This window comes from Papaver somniferum, unplaced genomic scaffold, assembly GCF_003573695.1.
Source record: "Papaver somniferum cultivar HN1 unplaced genomic scaffold, ASM357369v1 unplaced-scaffold_111, whole genome shotgun sequence".
Classification (NCBI taxonomy): domain Eukaryota; kingdom Viridiplantae; phylum Streptophyta; class Magnoliopsida; order Ranunculales; family Papaveraceae; genus Papaver; species Papaver somniferum.
The window spans coordinates 1-23,975 of NW_020620048.1; positions in this window are offsets into that span (position 1 = coordinate 1).

The window sequence follows — 23,975 nt, forward strand, 5'->3', positions numbered from 1 at the left end:
TGTACAGTCGAAATTGCTCTAAGTAGAAAAATCTTGTTTATGTGGCCTAGACTTCAAAATTTGGCTAAAATATCAAGATCATGTGGGTCTATAGACCAGCATATCCTGATCATTAGCATGTTTCCAATCAAAATAGACACCGGTTGAGCTAAATTATAGCGTTCGAGTCTTTTCGAGTGTGTATTATATGAATGTACACTCGAAACTTCTCTAAGTAGAAAATTCGTGTTTATGAGGCCTATCCTTCAAAACTTGGCTAACATATCAAGATCATGTGGGTCTATAGACCAACATGTCCTGATAATTAGCATGTTTTCAATCAAAATAGACACCTCTTGAGCTAAATTATAGCGTTCGAGTCTTTTCGAGTGTGTATTTTTCGAATGTACAGTCGAAATTTCTCTAAGTAGAAAAATCTCGTTTATGTGGCCTAGACTTCAAAATTTGGCTAAAATATCAAGATCATGTGGGTCTATAGACCAACCTGTCCTGATAATTAGCATTTTTTCAATCAAAATAGACACCTCTTGAGCTAAATTATAGCGTTCGAGTCTTTTCGAGTGTGTATTTTTCGAATGTACACTCGAAACTGCTCTAAGTAGAAAAATCTTATTTATGTGGCCTAGACTTCAAAATTTGGCTAAAATATCAAGATCATGTGGGTCTATAGACCAACGTATCCTGATCATTAGCATGTTTCCAATCAAAATAGACACCTCTTGAGCTAAATTATAGCGTTCGAGTCTTTTCGAGTGTGTATTTTTCAAATGTACACTCGAAACTGCTCTAAGTAGACAAATCTTGTTTATTAGGCCTAGATTTCAAAATTTAGCTAAAATATCAAGATCATCTGGGACTATAGACCAACATGTCCTGATCATTAGCATGTTTCCAATAAAAATAAAAACCTGTTGAGCTAAATTATAGCGTTCGAGTCTTTCCGAGTGTGTATTTTACGAATGTACACTCGAAAATGCTCTAAGTAGAAAATTCGTGTTTATGAGGCATAGGCTTCAAAACTTGGCTAAAATTCCAAGATCATGAGGGTCTATAGATCAATATGTCCTGATAATTAGCATGTTTTCAATCAAAATAGACATCTCTTGAGCTAAAGCGTTCGAGTCTTTTCGAGTGTGTATTTTTCGATTGTACAGTCGAAATTGCTCTAAGTAGAAAAATCTTGTTTATGTGGCCTAGACTTCAAAATTTGGCTAAAATATCAAGATCATGTGGGTCTATAGACCAGCATATCCTGATCATTAGCATGTTTCCAATCAAAATAGACACTGGTTGAGCTAAATTATAGCGTTCGAGTCTTTTCGAGTGTGTATTATATGAATGTACACTCGAAACTTCTCTAAGTAGAAAATTCGTGTTTATGAGGCCTAGCCTTCAAAACTTGGCTAACATATCAAGATCATGTGGGTCTATAGACCAACATGTCCTGATCAATAGCATGTTTTCAATCAAAATAGACACCTCTTGAGATAAATTATAGCGTTCGAGTCTTTTCGAGTGTGTATTTTTCGAATGTACACTCGAAACTGCTCTAAGTAGACAAATCTTGTTTATGAGTCCTAGATTTCAAAATTTTGCTAAAATATCAAGATCATCTGGGTCTATAGACCAACATGTCCTGATCATTAGCATGTTTCCAATAAAAATAGAAACCTGTTGAGCTAAATTATAGCGTTCGAGTCTTTCCGAGTGTGTATTTTACGAATGTACACTCGAAAATGCTCTAGGTAGAAAATTCGTGTTTATGAGGCATAGGCTTCAAAACTTGGCTAACATTCCAAGATCATGAGGGTCTATAGACCAATATGTCCTGATAATTAGCATGTTTTCAATCAAAATAGACACCTCTTGAGCTAAATTATAGCGTTCGAGTCTTTTCGAGTGTGTATTTTTCGAATGTACAGTCGAAATTGCTCTAAGTAGAAAAATCTTGTTTATGTGGCCTAGACTTAAAAATTTGGCTAAAATATCAAGATCATGTGGGTCTATAGACCAGCATATCCTGATCATTAGCATGTTTCCAATCAAAATAGACACCGGTTGAGCTAAATTATAGCGTTCGAGTCTTTTCGAGTGTGTATTATATGAATGTACACTCGAAACTTCTCTAAGTAGAAAATTCGTGTTTATGAGGCCTATCCTTCAAAACTTGGCTAACATATCAAGATCATGTGGGTCTATAGACCAACATGTCCTGATAATTAGCATGTTTTCAATCAAAATAGACACCTCTTGAGCTAAATTATAGCGTTCGAGTCTTTTCGAGTGTGTATTTTTCGAATGTACAGTCGAAATTTCTCTAAGTAGAAAAATCTCGTTTATGTGGCCTAGACTTCAAAATTTGGCTAAAATATCAAGATCATGTGGGTCTATAGACCAACCTGTCCTGATAATTAGCATTTTTTCAATCAAAATAGACACCTCTTGAGCTAAATTATAGCGTTCGAGTCTTTTCGAGTGTGTATTTTTCGAATGTACACTCGAAACTGCTCTAAGTAGAAAAATCTTATTTATGTGGCCTAGACTTCAAAATTTGGCTAAAATATCAAGATCATGTGGGTCTATAGACCAACGTATCCTGATCATTAGCATGTTTCCAATCAAAATAGACACCTCTTGAGCTAAATTATAGCGTTCGAGTCTTTTCGAGTGTGTATTTTTCAAATGTACACTCGAAACTGCTCTAAGTAGACAAATCTTGTTTATTAGGCCTAGATTTCAAAATTTAGCTAAAATATCAAGATCATCTGGGACTATAGACCAACATGTCCTGATCATTAGCATGTTTCCAATAAAAATAAAAACCTGTTGAGCTAAATTATAGCGTTCGAGTCTTTCCGAGTGTGTATTTTACGAATGTACACTCGAAAATGCTCTAAGTAGAAAATTCGTGTTTATGAGGCATAGGCTTCAAAACTTGGCTAAAATTCCAAGATCATGAGGGTCTATAGATCAATATGTCCTGATAATTAGCATGTTTTCAATCAAAATAGACATCTCTTGAGCTAAAGCGTTCGAGTCTTTTCGAGTGTGTATTTTTCGATTGTACAGTCGAAATTGCTCTAAGTAGAAAAATCTTGTTTATGTGGCCTAGACTTCAAAATTTGGCTAAAATATCAAGATCATGTGGGTCTATAGACCAGCATATCCTGATCATTAGCATGTTTCCAATCAAAATAGACACTGGTTGAGCTAAATTATAGCGTTCGAGTCTTTTCGAGTGTGTATTATATGAATGTACACTCGAAACTTCTCTAAGTAGAAAATTCGTGTTTATGAGGCCTAGCCTTCAAAACTTGGCTAACATATCAAGATCATGTGGGTCTATAGACTAAAATGTCCTGATCAATAGCATGTTTTCAATCAAAATAGACATCGGTTGAGCTAAATTATAACGTTCGAGTCTTTTCGAGTGTGTATTTTTCGAATGTACACTCGAAACTGCTCTAAGTAGACAAATCTTGTTTATGAGGCCTTGATTTCAAAATTTTGCTAAAATATCAAGATCATCTGGGTCTATAGACCAACATGTCTTGATCATTAGCATGTTTCCATTAAAAATATAAACCTGTTGAGCTAAATTATAGCGTTCGAGTCTTTTCGAGTGTGTATTATTCGAATGTACACTCGAAACTGCTCTAAGTAGAAAATTCGTGTTTATGAGGCCTAGGCTTCAAAACTTGGCTAAAGTTTCAAGATCATGTGGATCTATAGACCAACATGTCCTGATAATTAGCATGTTTTCAATCAAAATAGACATCGGTTGAGCTAAACTATAGCGTTCGAGTCTTTTCGAGTGTGTATTATTTGAATGTACACTCGAAACTGCTCTAAGTAGAAAATTCGTGTTTATGAGGCCTAGCCTTCAAAACTTGGACAACATATCAAGATCATGTGGGTCTATAGACCAACATGTCCTGATCAATAGCATGTTTTCAATCAAAATAGACACCTCTTGAGCTAAATTATAGCGTTCGAGTCTTTTCGAGTGTGTATTTTTCGAATGTACACTCGAAACTGCTCTAAGTTGACAAATCTTGTTTATGAGGCCTAGATTTCAAAATTCTGCTTAAATATCAAGATCATCTAGGTCTATATACCAACATGTCCTGATCATTAGCATGTTTCCAATCAAAATAGACACCTCTTGAGCTAAATTATAGCGTTCGAGTCTTTTCGAGTGTGTATTTTTCGAATGTACACTCGAAACTGCTCTAAGTAGAAAATTCGTGTTTATGAGGCCTAGGCTTCAAAACTTGGATTAAATATCAAGATCATGTAGGTCTACAAACCAACATGTCCTGATAATTAGCATGTTTTCAATCAAAATATACACCTCTTGAGCTAAATTATAGCGATCGAGTCTTTTCGAGTATGTATTTTTCGAATGTACAGTCGAAACTGCTCTAAGTAGAAAAATCTTGTTTATGTGGCCTAGACTTCAAAATTTGGCTAAAATATCAAGATCATGTGGGTCTATAGACCAGCATATCCTGATCATTAGCATGTTTCCAATCAAAATAGACATCGGTTGAGCTAAATTATAGCGTTCGAGTCTTTTCGAGTGTGTATTATATGAATGTACACTCGAAACTTCTCTAAGTAGAAAATTCGTGTTTATGAGGCCTAGCCTTCAAAACTTGGCTAACATATCAAGATCATGTGGGTCTATAGACCAACATGTCCTGATCAATAGCATGTTTTCAATCAAAATAGACACCTCTTGAGATAAATTATAGCGTTCGAGTCTTTTCGAGTGTGTATTTTTCGAATGTACACTCGAAACTGCTCTAAGTAGACAAATCTTGTTTATGAGTCCTAGATTTCAAAATTTTGCTAAAATATCAAGATCATCTGGGTCTATAGACCAACATGTCCTGATCATTAGCATGTTTCCAATAAAAATAGAAACCTGTTGAGCTAAATTATAGCGTTCGAGTCTTTCCGAGTGTGTATTTTACGAATGTACACTCGAAAATGCTCTAGGTAGAAAATTCGTGTTTATGAGGCATAGGCTTCAAAACTTGGCTAACATTCCAAGATCATGAGGGTCTATAGACCAATATGTCCTGATAATTAGCATGTTTTCAATCAAAATAGACACCTCTTGAGTTAAATTATAGCGTTCGAGTCTTTTCGAGTGTGTATTTTTCGAATGTACAGTCGAAATTGCTCTAAGTAGAAAAATCTTGTTTATGTGGCCTAGACTTCAAAATTTGGCTAAAATATCAAGATCATGTGGGTCTATAGACCAGCATATCCTGATCATTAGCATGTTTCCAATCAAAATAGACACCGGTAGAGCTAAATTATAGCGTTCGAGTCTTTTCGAGTGTGTATTATATGAATGTACACTCGAAACTTCTCTAAGTAGAAAATTCGTGTTTATGAGGCCTATCCTTCAAAACTTGGCTAACATATCAAGATCATGTGGGTCTATAGACCAACATGTCCTGATAATTAGCATGTTTTCAATCAAAATAGACACCTCTTGAGCTAAATTATAGCGTTCGAGTCTTTTCGAGTGTGTATTTTTCGAATGTACACTCGAAACTGCTCTAAGTAGAAAAATCTTATTTATGTGGCCTAGACTTCAAAATTTGGCTAAAATATCAAGATCTTGTGTGTCTATAGACCAACATGTCCTGATCAATAGCATGTTTTCAATCAAAATAGACACCTCTGGAGCTAAATTATAGCGTTCGAGTCTTTTCGAGTGTGTATTTTTTGAATGTACACTTGAAACTGCTCTAAGTAGAAAAGTCTTGTTTATGTGGCCTAGACTTCAAAATTTGGCTAAAATATCAAGATAGTGTGGGTCTATAGACCAACATGTCCTTATAAATAGCATGTTTTCAATCAAAATAGACACCTCTTGAGCTAAATTATAGCGTTCGAGTCTTTTCGAGTGTGTATTTTTCGAATGTACACTCGAAACTGCTCTAAGTAGAAAAATCTTATTTATGTGGCCTAGACTTCAAAATTTGGCTAAAATATCAAGATCATGTGGGTCTATAGACCAACGTATCCTGATCATTAGCATGTTTCCAATCAAAATAGACACCTCTTGAGCTAAATTATAGCGTTCGAGTCTTTTCGAGTGTGTATTTTTCAAATGTACACTCGAAACTGCTCTAAGTAGACAAATCTTGTTTATTAGGCCTAGATTTCAAAATTTAGCTAAAATATCAAGATCATCTGGGACTATAGACCAACATGTCCTGATCATTAGCATGTTTCCAATAAAAATAGACACCGTTTGAGCTAAATTATAGCGTTCGAGTCTTTTCGAGTGTGTATTATATGAATGTACACTCGAAACTTCTCTAAGTAGAAAATTCGTGTTTATGAGGCCTAGCCTTCAAAACTTGGCTAACATATCAAGATCATGTGGGTCTATAGACCAACATGTCCTGATCAATAGCATGTTTTCAATCAAAATAGACACCTCTTGAGATAAATTATAGCGTTCGAGTCTTTTCGAGTGTGTATTTTTCGAATGTACACTCGAAACTGCTCTAAGTAGACAAATCTTGTTTATGAGTCCTAGATTTCAAAATTTTGCTAAAATATCAAGATCATCTGGGTCTATAGACCAACATGTCCTGATCATTAGCATGTTTCCAATAAAAATAAAAACCTGTTGAGCTAAATTATAGCGTTCGAGTCTTTCCGAGTGTGTATTTTACGAATGTACACTCGAAAATGCTCTAAGTAGAAAATTCGTGTTTATGAGGCATAGGCTTCAAAACTTGGCTAAAATTCCAAGATCATGAGGGTCTATAGATCAATATGTCCTGATAATTAGCATGTTTTCAATCAAAATAGACATCTCTTGAGCTAAAGCGTTCGAGTCTTTTCGAGTGTGTATTTTTCGATTGTACAGTCGAAATTGCTCTAAGTAGAAAAATCTTGTTTATGTGGCCTAGACTTCAAAATTTGGCTAAAATATCAAGATCATGTGGGTCTATAGACCAGCATATCCTGATCATTAGCATGTTTCCAATCAAAATAGACACTGGTTGAGCTAAATTATAGCGTTCGAGTCTTTTCGAGTGTGTATTATATGAATGTACACTCGAAACTTCTCTAAGTAGAAAATTCGTGTTTATGAGGCCTATCCTTCAAAACTTGGCTAACATATCAAGATCATGTGGGTCTATAGACCAACATGTCCTGATAATTAGCATGTTTTCAATCAAAATAGACACCTCTTGAGCTAAATTATAGCGTTCGAGTCTTTTCGAGTGTGTATTTTTCGAATGTACAGTCGAAATTGCTCTAAGTAGAAAAATCTTGTTTTTGTGGCCTAGACTTCAAAATTTGGCTAAAATATCAAGATCATGTGGGTCTATAGACCAACCTGTCCTGATAATTAGCATTTTTTCAATCAAAATAGACACCTCTTGAGCTAAATTATAGCGTTCGAGTCTTTTCGAGTGTGTATTTTTCGAATGTACACTCGAAACTGCTCTAAGTAGAAAAATCTTATTTATGTGGCCTAGACTTCAAAATTTGGCTAAAATATCAAGATCATGTGGGTCTATAGACCAACGTATCCTGATCATTAGCATGTTTCCAATCAAAATAGACACCTCTTGAGCTAAATTATAGCGTTCGAGTCTTTTCGAGTGTGTATTTTTCAAATGTACACTCGAAACTGCTCTAAGTAGACAAATCTTGTTTATTAGGCCTAGATTTCAAAATTTAGCTAAAATATCAAGATCATCTGGGACTATAGACCAACATGTCCTGATCATTAGCATGTTTCCAATAAAAATAGACACCGGTTGAGCTAAATTATAGCGTTCGAGTCTTTTCGAGTGTGTATTATATGAATGTACACTCGAAACTTCTCTAAGTAGAAAATTCGTGTTTATGAGGCCTAGCCTTCAAAACTTGGCTAAAATATCAAGATCATGTGGGTCTATAGACCAACATGTCCTGATCAATAGCATGTTTTCAATCAAAATAGACACCTCTTGAGCTAAATTATAGCGTTCGAGTCTTTTCGAGTGTGTATTTTTCGAATGTACAGTCGAAACTGCTCTAAGTAGAAAAATCTTGTTTATGTGGCCTAGACTTCAAAACTTGGCTAAAATATCAAGATCATGTGGGTCTATAGAACAGCATGTCCTGATCATTAGCATGTTTCCAATCAAAATAGACACCTCTTGATCTAAATTATAGCGTTCGAGTCTTTTCGAGTTTGTATTTTTCGAATGTACACTCGAAACTGCTCTAAGTAGAAAATTCGTGTTTATGAGGCCTAGGCTTCAAAACTTGGATAAAATATCAAGATCATGTGGGTATATAGACCACCATGTCCTGATCAATAGCATGTTTTCAATCAAAATAGACACCTCTTGAGCTAAATTATAGCGTTCGAGTCTTTTCGAGTGTGTATTTTTCGAATGTACACTCGAAACTGCTCTAAGTAGACAAATCTTGTTTATGAGGCCCAGATTTCAAAATTTTGCTAAAATATCAAGATCATCTGGGTCTATAGACCAACATGTCCTGATCATTAACATGTTTCCAATAAAAATAGAAACCTGTTGAGCTAAATTATAGCGTTCGAATCTTTTCGAGTGTGTATTATTCGAATGTACACTCGAAACTGCTCTAAGTAGAAAATTCGTGTTTATGAGGCCTAGGCTTCAAAACTTGGCTAAAATATCAAGATCATGTGGGTCTATAGACCAACATGTCCTGATAATTAGCATGTTTCCAATCAAAATAGACACCTCTTGATCTAAATTATAGCGTTCGAGTCTTTTCGAGTTTGTATTTTTCGAATGTACACTCGAAACTGCTCTAAGTAGAAAATTCGTGTTTATGAGGCCTAGGCTTCAAAACTTGGATAAAATATCAAGATCATGTGGGTATATAGACCACCATGTCCTGATCAATAGCATGTTTTCAATCAAAATAGACACCTCTTGAGCTAAATTATAGCGTTCGAGTCTTTTCGAGTGTGTATTTTTCGAATGTACACTCGAAACTGCTCTAAGTAGACAAATCTTGTTTATGAGGCCCAGATTTCAAAATTTTGCTAAAATATCAAGATCATCTGGGTCTATAGACCAACATGTCCTTATCATTAGCATGTTTCCAATAAAAATAGAAACCTGTTGAGCTAAATTATAGCGTTCGAATCTTTTCGAGTGTGTATTATTCGAATGTACACTCGAAACTGCTCTAAGTAGAAAATTCGTGTTTATGAGGCCTAGGCTTCAAAACTTGGCTAAAATATCAAGATCATGTGGGTCTATAGACCAACATGTCCTGATATTTAGCATGTTTTCAATCAAAATAGACATCGGTTGAGCTAAATTATAGCGTTCGAGTCTTTTCGAGTGTGTATTATTTGAATGTACACTCGAAACTGCTCTAAGTAGAAAATTCGTGTTTATGAGGCCTAGCCTTCAAAACTTGGATAACATATCAAGATCATGTGGGTCTATAGACCAACATGTCCTGATCAATAACATGTTTTCAATCAAAATAGACACCTCTTGAGCTAAATTTTAGCGTTCGAGTCTTTTCGAGTGTGTATTTTTCGAATGTACAGTCGAAACTGCTCTAAGTAGAAAAGTCTTGTTTATGTGGCCTAGACTTCAAAACTTGGCTAAAATATCAAGATCATGTGGGTCTATAGACCAACATGTCCTGATATTTAGCATGTTTTCAATCAAAATAGACATCGGTTGAGCTAAATTATAGCGTTCGAGTCTTTTAGAGTGTGTATTATTTGAATGTACACTCGAAACTGCTCTAAGTAGAAAAATCTTGTTTATGTGGCCTAGACTTCAAAATTTGGATAACATATCAAAATCATGTGGGTCTATAGACCAACATGTCCTGATCAATAGCATGTTTTCAATCAAAATAGACACCTCTTGAGCTAAATTATAGCGTTCGAGTCTTTTCGAGTATGTATTTTTCGAATGTACAGTCGAAACTGCTCTAAGTAGAAAAATCTTGTTTATGTGGCCTAGACTTCAAAATTTGGCTAAAATATCAAGATCATGTGGGTCTATAGACCAGCATGTCCTGATCATTAGCATGTTTCCAATCAAAATAGACACCTCTTGATCTAAATTATAGCGTTCGAGTCTTTTCGAGTTTGTATTTTTCGAATGTACACTCGAAACTGCTCTAAGTAGAAAAATCTTGTTTATGTGGCCTAGACTTCAAAACTTGGCTAAAATATCAAGATCATGTGGGTCTATAGACCAACATGTCCTGATATTTAGCATGTTTTCAATCAAAATAGACATCGGTTGAGCTAAATTATAGCGTTCGAGTCTTTTCGAGTGTGTATTATTTGAATGTACACTCGAAACTGCTCTAAGTAGAAAATTCGTGTTTATGAGGCCTAGGCTTCAAAACTTGGATAAAATATCAAGATCATGTGGGTCTATAGACCAGCATGTCCTGATCATTAGCATGTTTCCAATCAAAATAGACACCTCTTGATCTAAATTATAGCGTTCGAGTCTTTTCGAGTTTGTATTTTTCGAATGTACACTCGAAACTGCTCTAAGTAGAAAAATCTTGTTTATGTGGCCTAGACTTCAAAACTTGGCTAAAATATCAAGATCATGTGGGTCTATAGACCAACATGTCCTGATATTTAGCATGTTTTCAATCAAAATAGACATCGGTTGAGCTAAATTATAGCGTTCGAGTCTTTTCGAGTGTGTATTATTTGAATGTACACTCGAAACTGCTCTAAGTAGACAAATCTTGTTTATGAGGCCCAGATTTCAAAATTTTGCTAAAATATCAAGATCATCTGGGTCTATAGACCAACATGTCCTGATCATTAGCATGTTTCCAATAAAAATAGAAACCTGTTGAGCTAAATTATAGCGTTCGAATCTTTTCGAGTGTGTATTATTCGAATGTACACTCGAAACTGCTCTAAGTAGAAAATTCGTGTTTATGAGGCCTAGGCTTCAAAACTTGGCTAAAATATCAAGATCATGTGGGTCTATAGACCAACATGTCCTGATAGTTAGCATGTTTCCAATCAAAATAGACACCTATTGATCTAAATTATAGCGTTCGAGTCTTTTCGAGTTTGTATTTTTCGAATGTACACTCGAAACTGCTCTAAGTAGAAAATTCGTGTTTATGAGGCCTAGGCTTCAAAACTTGGATAAAATATCAAGATCATGTGGGTATATAGACCAACATGTCCTGATCAATAGCATGTTTTCAATCAAAATAGACACCTCTTGAGCTAAATTATAGCGTTCGAGTCTTTTCGAGTGTGTATTTTTCGAATGTACACTCGAAACTGCTCTAAGTAGACAAATCTTGTTTATGAGGCCCAGATTTCAAAATTTTGCTAAAATATCAAGATCATCTGGGTCTATAGACCAACATGTCCTGATCATTAGCATGTTTCCAATAAAAATAGAAACCTGTTGAGCTAAATTATAGCGTTCGAATCTTTTCGAGTGTGTATTATTCGAATGTACACTCGAAACTGCTCTAAGTAGAAAATTCGTGTTTATGAGGCCTAGGCTTCAAAACTTGGCTAAAATATCAAGATCATGTGGGTCTATAGACCAACATGTCCTGATAGTTAGCATGTTTTCAATCAAAATAGACATCGGTTGAGCTAAATTATAGCGTTCGAGTCTTTTCGAGTGTGTATTATTTGAATTTACACTCGAAACTGCTCTAAGTAGAAAATTCGTGTTTATGAGGCCTAGCCTTCAAAACTTGGATAACATATCAAGATCATGTGGGTCTATATACCAACATGTCCTGATCAATAGCATGTTTTCAATCAAAATAGACACCTCTTGAGCTAAATTTTAGCGTTCGAGTCTTTTCGAGTGTGTATTTTTCGAATGTACAGTCGAAACTGCTCTAAGTAGAAAAATCTTGTTTATGTGGCCTAGACTTCAAAACTTGGCTAAAATATCAAGATCATGTGGGTCTATAGACCAACATGTCCTGATATTTAGCATGTTTTCAATCAAAATAGACATCGGTTGAGCTAAATTATAGCGTTCGAGTCTTTTCGAGTGTGTATTATTTGAATGTACACTCGAAACTGCTCTAAGTAGAAAATTCGTGTTTATGAGGCCTAGCCTTCAAAACTTGGATAACATATCAAGATAATGTGGGTCTATAGACCAACATGGCCTAATAAATAGCATGTTTTCAATCAAAATAGACACCTCTTGAGCTAAATTATAGCGTTCGAGTCTTTTCGAGTGTGTATTTTTCGAATGTACACTCAAAACTGCTCTAAGTAGACAAATCTTGTTTATGAGGCCTAGATTTCAAAATTTTGCTAAAATATCAAGATCATCTGGGTCTATAGACCAACATGTCCTGATCATTAGCATGTTTCCAATCAAAATAGGCACCTCTTGAGCTAAATTACAGCGTTCGAGTCTTTTCGAGTGTGTATTTTTCGAATGTACACTCGAAACTGCTCTAAGTAGACAAATCTTGTTTATGAGGCCTTGATTTCAAAATTTTGCTAAAATATCAAGATCATCTGGGTCTATAGACCAACATGTCTTGATCATTAGCATGTTTCCATTAAAAATAGAAACCTGTTGAGCTAAATTATAGCGTTCGAGTCTTTTCGAGTGTGTATTATTCGAATGTACACTCAAAACTGCTCTAAGTAGAAAATTCGTGTTTATGAGGCCTAGGCTTCAAAACTTGGCTAAAGTTTCAAGATCATGTGGATCTATAGACCAACATGTCCTGATAATTAGCATGTTTTCAATCAAAATAGACATCGGTTGAGCTAAACTATAGCGTTCGAGTCTTTTCGAGTGTGTATTATTTGAATGTACACTCGAAACTGCTCTAAGTAGAAAATTCGTGTTTATGAGGCCTAGCCTTCAAAACTTGGACAACATATCAAGATCATGTGGGTCTATAGACCAACATGTCCTGATCAATAGCATGTTTTCAATCAAAATAGACACCTCTTGAGCTAAATTATAGCGTTCGAGTCTTTTCGAGTGTGTATTTTTCGAATGTACACTCGAAACTGCTCTAAGTTGACAAATCTTGTTTATGAGGCCTAGATTTCAAAATTCTGCTAAAATATCAAGATCATCTAGGTCTATATACCAACATGTCCTGATCATTAGCATGTTTCCAATCAAAATAGACACCTCTTGAGCTAAATTATAGCGTTCGAGTCTTTTCGAGTATGTATTTTTCGAATGTACAGTCGAAACTGCTCTAAGTAGAAAATTCGTGTTTATGAGGCCTAGGCTTCAAAACTTGGATTAAATATCAAGATCATGTAGGTCTACAAACCAACATGTCCTGATAATTAGCATGTTTTCAATCAAAATATACACCTCTTGAGCTAAATTATAGCGATCGAGTCTTTTCGAGTATGTATTTTTCGAATGTACAGTCGAAACTGCTCTAAGTAGAAAAATCTTGTTTATGTGGCCTAGACTTCAAAATTTGGCTAAAATATCAAGATCATGTGGGTCTATAGACCAGCATATCCTGATCATTAGCATGTTTCCAATCAAAATAGACACCGGTTGAGCTAAATTATAGCGTTCGAGTCTTTTCGAGTGTGTATTATATGAATGTACACTCGAAACTTCTCTAAGTAGAAAATTCGTGTTTATGAGGCCTAGCCTTCAAAACTTGGCTAACATATCAAGATCATGTGGGTCTATAGACCAACATGTCCTGATCAATAGCATGTTTTCAATCAAAATAGACACCTCTTGAACTAAATTATAGCGTTCGAGTCTTTTCGAGTGTGTATTTTTCGAATGTACACTCGAAACTGCTCTAAGTAGACAAATCTTGTTTATGAGGCCTAGATTTCAAAATTTTGCTAAAATATCAAGATCATCTGGGTCTATAGACCAACATGTCTTGATCATTAGCATGTTTCCAATAAAAATAGAAACCTGTTGAGCTAAATTATAGAGTTCGAGTCTTTTCGAGTGTGTATTATTCGAATGTACACTCGAAACTGCTCTAAGTAGAAAATTCGTGTTTATGACGCCTAGGCTTCAAAACTTGACTAAAATATCAAGATCATGTGGGTCTATAGACCAACATGTCCTGATAATTAGCATGTTTTCAATCAAAATAGACACCTCTTGAGCTAAATTATAGCGTTCAGGTCTTTTCGAGTGTGTATTTTTCGATTGTACAGTCGAAATTGCTCTAAGTAGAAAAATCTTATTTATGTGGCCTAGACTTCAAAATTTGGCTAAAATATCAAGATCATGTGGGTCTATAGACCAACATGTCCTGGTCATTAGCATGTTTCCAATCAAAATAGACACCTCTTGAACTAAATTATAGCGTTCGAGTCTTTCCGAGTGTGTATTTTACGAATGTACACTCGAAAATGCTCTATGTACAAAATTCGTGTTTATGAGGCATAGGCTTCAAAACTTGGCCAAAATTCCAAGATCATGAGGGTCTATAGACCAATATGTCCTGATAATTAGCATGTTTTCAATCAAAATAGACATCTCTTGAGCTAAATTATAACGTTCGAGTCTTTTCGAGTGTGTATTTTTCGAATGTACACTCGAAACTGCTCTAAGTAGACAAATCTTGTTTATGAGGCCTAGATTTCAAAATTTAGCTAAAATATCAAGATCATCTGGATCTATAGACCAACATGTCCTGATCATTAGCATGTTTCCAATAAAAATAGACATCGGTTGAGATAAATTATAGCGTTCGAGTCTTTTCGAGTTTGTATTATATGAATGTACACTCGAAACTGCTCTAAGTAGAAAATTCGTGTTTATGAGGCCTAGACTTCAAAACTTGACTAACATATCAAGATCATGTGGATCTATAGACCAACATGTCCTGATCAATAGCATGTGGTCAATCAAAATAGACACCTCTTGAGCTAAATTATGGCGTTCGAGTCTTTTCAGGTGTGTATTTTTAAAATGTACACTCGAAACTGTTCCAAGTAGACAAATCTTGTTTATGAGGCATAGATTTCAAAATTTTGCTAAAATGTCAAGATCATCTGGGTCTATAGACCAACATGTCCTGATCATTAGCATGTTTCCAATAAAAATAGAAACCTGTTGAGTTAAATTATAGCGTTCGAGTCTTTTCGAGTGTGTATTATTCGAATGTACACTCGAAAATGCTCTAAGTAGAAAATTTGTGTTTATGAGGCCTAGGCTTCAAAACTTGGCTAAAATATCAAGATCATGTGGGTGTATAGACCAACATGTCCTGATAATTAGCATTTTTTTCAATCAAAATAGACACCTCTTGAGCTAAATTATAGCGTTCGAGTCTTTTCGAGTGTGTATTTTTCGAATGTACACTCGAAACTGCTTTAAGTAGACAAATCTTGTTTATGAGGCCTAGATTTCAAAATTTTGCTAAAATATCAAGATCATCTGGGTCTATAGACCAACATGTCCTGATCATTATCATGTTTCCAATAAAAATAGAAACATGTTGAGCTAAATTATAGCGTTCGAGTCTTTTCGAGTGTGTATTATTCGAATGTACACTCGAAACTGCTCTAAGTAGAAAATTCGTGTTTATGAGGCCTAGGCTTCAAAACTTGGCTAAAATATCAAGATCATGTGGGTCTATAGACAAACATGTCCTGATAATTAGCATGTTTCCAATCAAAATAGACACCTCTTGAGCTAAATTATAGCGTTCGAGTCTTTTCGAGTGTGTATTTTTCGAATGTACCCTCGAAACTGCTCTAAGTATAAAAATCTTGTTTATGAGGCCTAGATTTCAAAATTTTGCTAAAATATCAAGATCATCTGGGTCTATAGACCAACATGTCCTGATCATTAGCATGTTTCCAATAAAAATAGAAACCTGTTGAGCTAAATTATAGCGTTCGAGTCTTTTCAAGTGTGTATTATTCGAATGTACACTCGAAAATGTTCTAAGTAGAAAATTCGTGTATATGAGTCCTAGGCTTCAAAACTTGGCTAAAATATCAAGATCATGTGGGTTTATAGACCAACATGTCCTGATAATTAGCATTTTTTCAATCAAAATAGACACCTCTTGAGCTAAATTATAGCGTTCGAGTCTTTTCGAGTGTGTATTTTTCGAATGTACACTCGAAACTGCTCTAAGTAGAAAAATCTTGTTTATGTGGCCTAGACTTCAAAATTTGGCTAAAATATCAAGATCATGTGGGTCTATAGACCAACGTATCCTGATCATTAGCATGTTTCCAATCAAAATAGACACCTCTTGAGCTAAATTATAGCGTTCGAGTCTTTTCGAGTGTGTATTTTTCAAATATACACTCGAAACTGCTCTAAGTAGACAAATCTTGTTTATTAGGCCTAGACTTCAAAATTTAGATAAAATATCAAGATCATATGGGACTATAGACCAACATGTCCTGATCATTAGCATGTTTTAATAAAAATAGACACCGGTTGAGCTAAATTATAGCGTTCGAGTCTTTTCGAGTGTGTATTATATGAATGTACACTCGAAACTTCTCTAAGTAGAAAATTCGTGTTTATGAGGCCTAGCCTTCAAAACTTGGCTAACATATCAAGATCATGTGGGTCTATAGACCAACATGTCCTGATCAATAGCATGTTTTCAATCAAAATAGACACCTCTTGAGCTAAATTATAGCGTTCGAGTCTTTTCGAGTGTGTATTTTTCGAATGTACACTCGAAACTGCTCTAAGTAGACAAATCTTATTTATGAGGCCTAGATTTCAAAATTATGCTAAAATATCAAGATCATCTGGGTCTATAGACCAACATAACCTGATCATTAGCATGTTTCCAATAAAAATAGAAACCTGTTGAGATAAATTATAGCGTTCGAGTCTTTTCGAGTGTGTATTATTCGAATGTACACTCGAAACTGCTTTAAGTAGAAAATTCGTGTTTATGAGGCCTAGGCTTCAAAACTTGACTAAAATATCAAGATCATGTGGGTCTATAGACAAACATGTCCTGATAATTAGCATGTTTTCAATCAAAATAGACACCTCTTGAGCTAAATTATAGCGTTCGAGTCTTTTCGAGTGTGTATTTTTCGAATGTACAGTCGAAATTGCTCTAAGTAGAAAAATCTTGTTTATGTGGCCTAGACTTCAAAATTTGGCTAAAATATCAAGATCATGTGGGTCTATAGACCAACATGTCCTGATCATTAGCATGTTTCCAATCAAAATAGACATCTCTTGAGATAAATTATAGCGTTCGAGTTTTTTCGAGTGTGTATTATTCGAATGTACACTCGAAACTGCTCTAAGTAGAATATCCGTGTTTATGAAGCCTAGGCTTCAAAACTTGGATAAAATATCAAGATCATGTGGGTCTATAGACCAACATGTCCTGATCAATAGCATGTTTTCAATCAAAATAGACACCTCTTGAGCTAAATTATAGCGTTCGAGTCTTTTCGAGTGTGTATTTTTCGAATGTACACTCGAAACTGCTCTAAGTAGAAAAATCTTGTTTATGTGGCCTAGACTTCAAAATTTGGCTAAAATATCAAGATCATGTGGGTCTATAGACCAACATGTCCTGATCATTAGCATGATTCCAATCAATATAGATACCTCTTGAGCTAAATTATAGCGTTCTAGTCTTTTCGAGTGTGTATTTTTCGAATGTACACTCGAAACTGCTATAAGTAGAAAATTTGTGTTTATGAGGCCTAGGCTTCAAAACTTGGCTAAAATATCAAGATCATGTGGGTCTATAGACCAACATGTCCTGATAATTAGCATGTTTTCAATCAAAATATACATCTCTGGAGCTAAATTATAGCGTTCGAGTCTTTTCGAGTGTGTATTTTTTGAATGTACACTTGAAACTGCTCTAAGTAGAAAAATCTTGTTTATGTGGCCTAGACTTCAAAATTTGGCTAAAATATCAAGATCATGTGGGTCTATAGACCAACATGTCCTGATCAATAGCATGTTTTCAATCAAAATAGACATCTCTGGAGCTAAACTATAGCGTTCGAGTCTTTTCGAGTGTGTATTTTTCGAATGTACACTCGAAACTGCTCTAAGTAGAAAATTTGTGTTTATGAGGCCTAGGCTTCAAAACTTGGCAAAAATATCAAGATCATGTGGGTCTATAGACCAACATGTCCTGATCATTAGCATGTTTCCAATCAAAATAGACACCTCTTGAGCTAAATTATAGCGTTTGAGTCTTTTCGAGTGTGTATTTTTCGAATGTACACTCGAAACTGCTCTAAGTAGAAAAATCTTGTTTATGTGGCCTAGACTTCAAAATTTGGTTAAAATATCAAGATCTTGTGGGTCTATATACCAACATGTCCTGATCATTAGCATGTTTCCAATAAAAATAGACACCTCTTGAGCTAAATTATAGCGTTCGATTCTTTTCGAGTGTGTATTTTTTTAATGTACACTTGAAACTGCTCTAAGTAGAAAAATCTTGTTTATGTGGCCTAGACTTCAAAATTTGGCTAAAATATCAAGATCATGTGGGTCTATAGACCAACATGTCCTGATCAATAGCATGTTTCCAATCAAAATAGACACCTCTGGAGCTAAATTATAGCGTTCGAGTCTTTTCGAGTGTGTATTTTTCGAATGTACACTCGAAACTGCTCTAAGTAGAATTATCTTGTTTATGTGGCCTAGACTTCAAAACTTGGCTAAAATATCAAGATCATGTGGGTCTATAGACCAACATGTCCTGATAATTAGCATGTTTCCAATCAAAATAGACACTTCTTGAGATAAATTATAGCGTTCGAGTCTTTTCGAGTGTGTATTTTTTGAATGTACACTTGAAACTGCTCTAAGTAGAAAAATCTTGTTTATGTGGCCTAGACTTCAAAATTTGGCTAAAATATCAAGATCATGTGGGTCTATAGACCAACATGTCCTGATCAATAGCATGTTTCCAATCAAAATAGACACCTCTGGAGCTAAATTATAGCGTTCGATTCTTTTCGAGTGTGTATTTTTTGAATGTACACTTGAAACTGCTCTAAGTAGAAAATTTGTGTTTATGAGGCCTAGGATTCAAAACTTGGCTAAAATATCAAGATCATGTGGGTCTATAGACCAACATGTCCTGATAATTAGCATGTTTCCAATCAAAATAGACACCTCTGGAGCTAAACTATAGCGTTCGAGTCTTTTCGAGTGTGTATTTTTTGAATGTACACTTGAAACTGCTCTAAGTAGAAAAATCTTGTTTATGTGGCCTAGACTTCAAAATTTGGCTAAAATATCAAGATCATGTGGGTCTATAGACCAACATGTCCTGATATTTAGCATGTTTTCAATCAAAATAGACACCTCTTGAGCTAAATTATAGCGTTCGAGTCTTTTCGAGTGTGTATTTTTCGAATGTACACTTGAAACTGCTCTAAGTAGACAAATCTTGTTTATGAGGCCCAGATTTCAAAATTTTGCTAAAATATCAAGATCATCTGGGTCTATAGACCAACATGTCCTGATCATTAGCATGTTTCCAATAAAAATAGAAACCTGTTGAGCTAAATTATAGCGTTCGAATCTTTTCGAGTGTGTATAATTCGAATGTACACTCGAAACTGCTCTAAGTAGAAAATTCGTGTTTATGAGGCCTAGGCTTCAAAACTTGGCTAAAATATCAAGATCATGTGGGTCTATAGACCAACATGTCCTGATAATTAGCATGTTTTCAATCAAAATAGACATCGGTTGAGCTAAATTATAGCGTTCGAGTCTTTTCGAGTGTGTATTATTTGAATGTACACTCGAAACTGCTCTAAGTAGAAAATTCGTGTTTATGAGGCCTTGCCTTCAAACCTTGGATAACATATCAAAATCATGTGGGTCTATAGACCAACATGTCCTGATCAATAGAATGTTTTCAATCAAAATAGACACCTCTTGAGCTAAATTATAGCGTTCGAGTCTTTTCGAGTATGTATTTTTCGAATGTACAGTCGAAACTGCTCAAAGTAGAAAAATCTTGTTTATGTGGCCTAGACTTCAAAATTTGGCTAAAATATCAAGATCATGTGGGTCTATAGACCAGCATGTCCTGATCATTAGCATGTTTCCAATCAAAATAGACACCTCTTGATCTAAATTATAGCGTTCGAGTCTTTTCGAGTGTGTATTATTTGAATGTACACTCGAAACTGCTCTAAGTAGAAAATTCGTGTTTATGAGGCCTAGCCTTCAAAACTTGGATAACATATCAAAATCATGTGGGTCTATAGACCAACATGTCCTGATCAATAGCATGTTTTCAATCAAAATAGACACCTCTTGAGCTAAATGATAGCGTTCGAGTCTTTTCGAGTATGTATTTTTCGAATGTACAGTCGAAACTGCTCTAAGTAGAAAAATCTTGTTTATGTGGCCTAGACTTCAAAATTTGGCTAAAATATCAAGATCATGTGGGTCTATAGACCAGCATGTCCTGATCATTAGCATGTTTCCAATCAAAATAGACACCTCTTGATCTAAATTATAGCGTTCGAGTCTTTTCGAGTGTGTATTATTTGAATGTACACTCGAAACTGCTCTAAGTAGAAAATTCGTGTTTATGAGGCCTAGCCTTCAAAACTTGGATAACATATCAAAATCATGCGGGTCTATAGACCAACATGTCCTGATCAATAGCATGTTTTCAATCAAAATAGACACCTCTTGAGCTAAATTATAGCGTTCGAGTCTTTTCGAGTATGTATTTTTCGAATGTACAGTCGAAACTGCTCTAAGTAGAAAAATCTTGTTTATGTGGCCTAGACTTCAAAATTTGGCTAAAATATCAAGATCATGTGGGTCTATAGACCAACATGTCCTGATCATTAGCATGTTTCCAATCAAAATAGACACCTCTTGATCTAAATTATAGCGTTCGAGCCTTTTCGAGTATGTATTTTTCGAATGTACAGTCGAAACTGCTCTAAGTAGAAAAATCTTGTTTATGTGGCCTAGACTTCAAAATTTGGCTAAAATATCAAGATCATGTGGGTCTATAGACCAACATGTCCTGATCATTAGCATGTTTCCAATCAAAATAGACACCTCTTGAACTAAATTATAGCGTTCGAGTCTTTCCGAGTGTGTATTTTACGAATGTACACTCGAAACTGCTCTAAGTAGAAAATTCGTGTTTATGAGGCATAGGCTTCAAAACTTGGCTAAAATATCAAGATCATGAGGGTCTATAAACCAATATGTCCTGATAATTAGCATGTTTTCAATCAAAATAGATATCTCTTGAGCTAAATTATAACGTTCGAGTCTTTTCGAGTGTGTATTTTTTGAATATACACTCGAAACTGCTCTAAGTAGACAAATCTTGTTTATGAGGCCTAGATTTCAAAATTTAGCTAAAATATCAAGATCATCTGGAGCTATAGACCAACATGTCCTGATCATTAGCATGTTTCCAATAAAAATAGACACCGGTTGAGATAAATTATAGCGTTCGAGTCTTTTCGAGTGTGTATTATATGAATGTGCACTCGAAACTGCTCTAAGTAGAAAATTCGTGTTTATGAGACCTAGACTTCAAAACTTGGCTAACATATTAAGATCATGTGGGTCTATAGACCAACATGTCCTGATCAATAGCATGTTGTCAATCAAAATAGACACCTCTTGAGATAAATTATAGCGTTCGAGTCTTTTCAAGTGTGTATTTTTAAAATGTACACTCGAAACTGCTCCAAGTAGACAAATCTTGTTTATGAGGCATAGATTTCAAAATTGTGCTAAAATATCAAGATCATCTGGGTCTATATACCAACATGTCCTGATCATTAGCATGTTTCCAATAAAAATAGAAACCTGTTGAGTTAAATTATAGTGTTCGAGTCTTTTCGAGTGTGTATTATTCGAATGTACACTCGAAACTGCTCTAAGTACAAAATTCGTGTTTATGACGCTTAGGCTTCAAAACTTGGCTAAAATATCAAGATCATGTGGGTTTATAGACCAACATGTCCTGATAATTAGCATGTTTTCAATCAAAATAGACACCTCTTGAGCTAAATTTTAGCGTTCGAGTATTTTCGAGTGTGTATTTTTCGAATGTACACTTGAAACTGCTCTAAGTAGACAAATCTTGTTTATGAGGCCTAGATTTCAAAATTTGGCTAAAATATCAAGATCATGTCGGTCTATAGACCGACATGTCCTGATCATTAGCATGTTTCCAATTAAAATAGACACCTCTTGATCTAAATTATAGCGTTCGAGTCTTTTCGAGTGTGTATTTTTCAAATATACACTCGAAACTGCTCTAAGTAGACAAATCTTGTTTATTAGGCTTAGACTTCAAAATTTAGATAAAATATCAAGATCATATGGGACTATAGACCAACATGTCCTGATCATTAGCATGTTTCTAATAAAAATAGACACCGGTTGAGCTAAATTATAGCGTTCGAGTCTTTTCGAGTGTGTATTATATGAATGTACACTCGAAACTTCTCTAAGTAGAAAATTCGTGTTTATGAGGCCTAGCCTTCAAAACTTGGCTAACATATCAAGATCATGTGGGTCTATAGACCAACATGTCCTGATCAATAGCATGTTTTCAATCAAAATAGACACCTCTTGAGCTAAATTATAGCGTTCGAGTCTTTTCGAGTGTGTATTTTTCGAATGTACACTCGAAACTGCTCTAAGTAGACAAATCTTATTTATGAGGCCTAGATTTCAAAATTTTGCTAAAATATCAAGATCATCTGGGTCTATAGACCAACATAACCTGATCATTAGCATGTTTCCAATAAAAATAGAAACCTGTTGAGATAAATTATAGCGTTCGAGTCTTTTCGAGTGTGTATTATTCGAATGTACACTCGAAACTGCTTTAAGTAGAAAATTCGTGTTTATGAGGCCTAGGCTTCAAAACTTGACTAAAATATCAAGATCATGTGGGTCTATAGACAAACATGTCCTGATAATTAGCATGTTTTCAATCAAAATAGACACCTCTTGAGCTAAATTATAGCGTTCGAGTCTTTTCGAGTGTGTATTTTTCGAATGTACAGTCGAAATTGCTCTAAGTAGAAAAATCTTGTTTATGTGGTCTAGACTTCAAAATTTGGCTAAAATATCAAGATCATGTGGGTCTATAGACCAACATGTCCTGATCATTAGCATGTTTCCAATCAAAATAGACACCTCTTGAACTAAATTATAGCGTTCGAGTCTTTCCGAGTGTGTATTTTACGAATGTACACTCGAAACTGCTCTAAGTAGAAAATTCGTGTTTATGAGGCATAGGCTTCAAAACTTGGCTAAAATATCAAGATCATGAGGGTCTATAAACCAATATGTCCTGATAATTAGCATGTTTTCAATCAAAATAGATATCTCTTGAGCTAAATTATAACGTTCGAGTCTTTTCGAGTGTGTATTTTTTGAATATACACTCGAAACTGCTCTAAGTAGACAAATCTTGTTTATGAGGCCTAGATTTCAAAATTTAGCTAAAATATCAAGATCATCTGGAGCTATAGACCAACATGTCCTGATCATTAGCATGTTTCCAATAAAAATAGACACCGGTTGAGATAAATTATAGCGTTCGAGTCTTTTCGAGTGTGTATTATATGAATGTGCACTCGAAACTGCTCTAAGTAGAAAATTCGTGTTTATGAGACCTAGACTTCAAAACTTGGCTAACATATTAAGATCATGTGGGTCTATAGACCAACATGTCCTGATCAATAGCATGTTGTCAATCAAAATAGACACCTCTTGAGATAAATTATAGCGTTCGAGTCTTTTCAAGTGTGTATTTTTAAAATGTACACTCGAAACTGCTCCAAGTAGACAAATCTTGTTTATGAGGCATAGATTTCAAAATTGTGCTAAAATATCAAGATCATCTGGGTCTATATACCAACATGTCCTGATCATTAGCATGTTTCCAATAAAAATAGAAACCTGTTGAGTTAAATTATAGTGTTCGAGTCTTTTCGAGTGTGT